Source organism: Buceros rhinoceros, unplaced genomic scaffold, assembly GCF_000710305.1.
Source record: "Buceros rhinoceros silvestris isolate BGI_N320 unplaced genomic scaffold, ASM71030v1 scaffold139, whole genome shotgun sequence".
Classification (NCBI taxonomy): domain Eukaryota; kingdom Metazoa; phylum Chordata; class Aves; order Bucerotiformes; family Bucerotidae; genus Buceros; species Buceros rhinoceros.
The window spans coordinates 17,335-22,498 of NW_010433018.1; positions in this window are offsets into that span (position 1 = coordinate 17,335).

The following is a 5,164-nucleotide window of genomic DNA, read 5'->3' on the forward strand; positions in this document are numbered from 1 at the left end:
TGGGTATCTGCTGAGCTTGGTAACAGTCCTGGGATCCAGTCTTAGTCCTGGTTTTCATGATGCACCTTAGCTTAAAGGCCATCCAGTGGTGTTTAGAGTAAATTTTTCTGCTTTGCTGTATGAGTAAACCAAGAGCATATATGCAGTTATAAGCCATGTTTAAGGCAGCCAAATGGAAGTGTCCAGAAATGTTTATAGTAATTGAGGCTGACTGGTATAGAACAGCCCACGTCTATGCTGATAAGCCCCCCGAGCCTCCACAAGAGGTTGGCTTTTTGGACATGGTTGTGCACACGACCTCTTTGTGGTAATCGCCATCCAGTGTTAACTTTTGAACAGTACCCAGAAATTACCTGGGGAAAAGTTAGTTGGTACAGGCTAACGACACGTCTCTAACACTATGTTAAGGATCGAGGGACCGAGGTACCCACTCCTCGAATTACCTTAAAGAATCCTTCTGTCCTGAACAGAGACAGAAGTGTTTTAAAGGGGAAGGAAGAAATTCACACCTCGGTCTGCACTCGGAACTGAAATAAACTTTTAATATACAATAAAACTACACAACCATACTCTATTATATATATGTATGTAGTTACAAACTGAGGGAAAGGAAAAAACCGAAGAAGCGAAGGTTTACACAAACTGTTCCTTTGTTCGAGGTCAGGATCCTGGGCAGGCAGCCAACGGCGAGATAGGAGTGCAGAAACCTTGGTTCGCTCCGGCCTGGCTGGATTCCCCTTGCGCTGGAGGCGGGGGGGTGCAGACTGCGGCGAGAAGCAGGATCTAACAGCAGAGAAAGGCTCTCAGGCCAAAACAGCGGAGAGTTCGGATGTCCTCACCCGGTTCAGATGGGACAGGACCCACGGCAAACCAGTTCAGAGAGTTCAGAGCCTGTGCTCTTCAGCAGGCCATCTGGGGACTAGGTCTCAGGTCCCGGCCTAGCTCGGCAGCCAGCAGTCTGGGTTCGGCCTGCTCAGGCCTGGTTGGCGGCAGAGCAGATTTGTGGGAGCTCTCCTTCGTGCAACGAGTCCGGAAGGCAAGAGAGACGTTCCCCTTGGCTGCTGGGTTATTAAAGGCTCCCCATGTAAGGTTCCACCTGACCCCCTTAACCAATCAAATGCGGAATTATCATATTTGCATGGAATAATTCTGTTTGTCCATTTCCCAAAACAAGGAAGTTTCAGCTCAAACCGGGACACACTACAAGACAGTCTTCCAGTACCCGGGTAACTTCTGAGGTGACTTGGAATTTGCTTGTATAGAGGCAGCCACAGTGGACCAGCTAAGCTGCTATAACACTACCAGTTGAGCTTTTAGAGTAGAGAATGATCTTTACTGAGACTAAGTCATTTTAAAAGTGGTTGGAGTTTGGCCCATGCTTCTGATTACATTTATGGCAGAGGGAGAATTTGTTGCGTAACAATCAGTTCATGTTCATATCTTTAACCAAAGCGGTAAAATGTAGGAAAATATGTGCAACCCAAGCAAGACAACAGCGAGAATGCCAGACTGAGGTGTCAAGACATTTCCTGGAAGTCTGTGGCAAACCACCTCATCTTTTTCCCGTTTCTAGTGACTGAATCCTGTTTAAGAGAGAAATAAAAATGTATTATAAGCATTTCTAATCCTGTAAGGAATGTGTGAAATATCTGGAGTTTCCCAAGGGACAATATACATACTTGCTAGATGGCTGGATTGTAGGAACTTAATAAGCAATTACTGTGAATAAATTATTATATATGTATAAATCTGACCCACATCTCAGGAAAGATGCAGATTCCTAACAATATCATCAAAGTAAAGTACTGGAATGATGCATATCCTCAGATATCTGAGCTGAGTGTAAAGGTCTCTCTTCTCCTTTGTCCCAGGCACATGGCAAGAAACGGCTTTGTCCTGTCTTGGAAGGAGAAAACAGAGAGGTAAAAGGGTTGTGTACTGTGGTGGGAAGACAGGGAGAAGAGGCTTTCAGTGGAAAGTTTTCTGAAAACACTGCTGCAGGTTAGGACTAAAAGGAGGTGGCTGAGAGGTGAAAGTACGGCTTTACTCACTGAAGTGCTTGCATTAGCTATGCCTGAGTAAACCTGCAATATTCAGCAGCTAAAGAGGCTGACTGGCACTGCACAGACTCTGCATGTGGAAACAGCACATAGATTCCATGTCAGTTGAAGCTTCCTGGGGATTTACTTCTCAGATGAAGCCTGTAATTTACGTTTGGTAGGACAGATTTTTCAGCTGTTGTAAATCAAAGCATCCCCATGATTCACAGCATGTGAGGATCCAGTTCAAATCATGTATAGATAATTTCTGTTATATGACAAGGATTCTGGGCCCTGTTTTTCATGTGTTTTTTACCGACATAATTTTGGAACATCTGCAGTAAACATAAAAGTATTTAAACATTGAGTGAGAGGTAAATCAGCTACAACTTGTGCATTGCAAAGGTGTAAATGGTCTTGTTGTATTTCTTGCTACTGCTGTCAATTTTAAAACCCAGCAGCATATATTAAGGTCTATGATATTCATGTTAAATTGAACCCATCATGGTGCCAATCATACAATAAATTTGTGGCTAAATCACAACAAATTACGTTGATTCTCTTTTTAGTGCTCTTCTAGAGAAAAACACTCATTCAATTTAATTGATTACGCTGAAATATTGAGAATATTATTGAAAACAACAGGCCTTTTTTGAGCAGAAGAGCAAGCAATATGTAATATTCTTAAAAATATGTTGAGATGTTATCAGTTTGAGTAATTCAGCATGGAGTTATCTGTGGAAGACTTTTATGAGACGGTTCCTTAATAATAGTGTATTTAGAACTGGTGTTCCCCTGCAGAGTACTTTTTGCAACTATTGTACTGTTAACAGCTAGTGTTTCTACCTGTACAGTAGAAAAAAATTTCTAGGGCAGCATGGGTCCAGCTGGTGACATGTAAAATGGCTTTAGACTCCAGGATACTCCTGCCTGTCTCTTCAACCTCTCCTCAACGCAGTGGTTATTCAAGTAATGCAGGTAGTCCCAGCAACCCACCTAGCAGTGCCCCAGCAGAGCGCGCAAGCCTCTGTAACTGTGTCACTGTGGGAGGGCAGGTATGATTTGGGGCAGGTGTTGTTCTGCACCTTCATGTGCCCACCATGTAAACCTGCTTCTGGAGCAAGGCAGCCCAGAGAGAGATCCATCAGCCGGAATATGGCCCTTGTGCTGATGAATTTCAGGAAATTTAATTCCCTTTAATATGTGTAATTGAAAGCCTGGGAGAAGACACTTGCAATGTTGCTTTTCAAGATGCTTTTGAAATGCTGGTGTGAGAAAGCACACCCAATAAAAAGAAGAGAAAAAGGCTAAAACAGAAGTAATAGCCACTTAACAGCCCTTTGTGGAAGGCGCTGGTCATCCTCTCTGCTGAGTGGTGATAATGATGAAGTGTGATGGTATGGTGACTCAGACCTCACTCTTCTTAGAAGGCTTCAGCTGGCTGCTGTGATTTCAGTTGTCCTCTTTCCTGCTGCTCTAGGGAGCTGTGCAGCTGGGGACATGACCGATTTGCCCATTCTGCCCAAAATAGAAGCCTGGAGGCTGTCAGGACTGCCTTCTATTCCTCTTTCATCCTCCTGGCAGTAACTCCTTCCACTGAGTGACTGGAAGAGCAAAGGCAGCAGGGACATTTCTACAGGAGGCCACCTTTGGTATGAGGTTGTCGCCTGCAGCACCTGTCAGCCTTCTCTTACCCACAATCCGGCAGCTGATAGCTTGGTCCAGTCGCTCACTTTCTGCCACAGGCAAACTGCAGGGGGCTCAGTAGCCTCAGGGGTTCAAGGTCATCAGTAAAGTATGGTGCCCTAGGATTTTGTTAGATGCTGTTATTCACCATAAGGTGGGGGCTGCTTTAAAATACGACAGGCAGCTATTTCAAAACACCCAGAGATGGAAAGGAATGTGAGGGAATACAAGATGAGCTTCTCTCTTCAACAGGTAGAGAGAAGGAGTGGGGAGGTACGTCACATTGAATCATATCTACAATTTTTTAAAGTGAAAAATCGACTGAGGAGAGACTCTGATCCTAACACAGGCCTTCTGCCAGTGGAAGCCTGTGGCTGCTCAGAGCCCATGAAACCATCCCACACAGCTTGCTGGTTTTTTATTTGTTTATTTTGAATTTAAAAACTGAGGACAGTGAAAGTAGTTGTACTTCAGTAAGCCTGGGCTACTCAGGGCTGCTGCATGGCTTCAGCGTGTGGCACCTCTGAATGGCAGTGGCTCTAGAGCAGCACTCTTCCCCACTCTTCTTCCCAAATCTTTTTAATTTGATAACTTTTCCTATCCTTCCTATTTCTTCTCTCTAGAAACAGTTATATGCCAACTCCACATTACACCTAATGTGGCTAACTCACTGTTGTAGGTACTCATCATCTCGTTTCTGCCTCTGCAGCCTGACCCTCAAGCTTTGCTGTTGCTGCAGGTGTTGTTCACTTCTTGTTTAAGAAGTGCTCAGCACATTTTGGGGTGCTGGAGGAAAATTATTAACATCCTGTTGTGAATTAGATAGATCTGGTGAAACAGATCTATTGCTGGAAGGAGTCATGCTTAGGTTGCAACCACCTAGCCGTATCCAGCTGAGGGTGGTGTGTGCTCATATGTGTTGATGAACGGTTTTGGCCTTTGCGAGGACACAAGACTTTCTGCTGATGGTATTTAGCATGAGGATGATGTTTTCACTATCATTGCTTCATCTCAGAGAGATTTTTGCTTTTACTGAGCTAATTATTTGGCATAGAAATCTTAAAAAGACCCAAAACCAAAAACCAAAACCGAAAAAAAACCCCAAACCCCAAAACAACCCCGAACCAAATATTTTGTGTGTTGTGCACTACTGTTTGTAGTTTGGAGATGATGTCACACTATCTGTGAAATTATAGTGTATAAAGACAACCCGAGAAAACGGCTCTCACCGCAGCCCTTGGATGCTACTGTTAAACCTCCCTAACTGTCTGGGGAAACCTTACAGTGCTTGACTCCCTTGCAAGACCTAACCCAGAGAATACAGCAAGGGACCAGAAGTCATTCTGGATGATGCTCTGGTTGATGATGTCATGGATAGCCTACAGGAGCCTTCAGAGTCAGGAGGGGATGGTTACATTACTGAAATCACATCCCTGGCA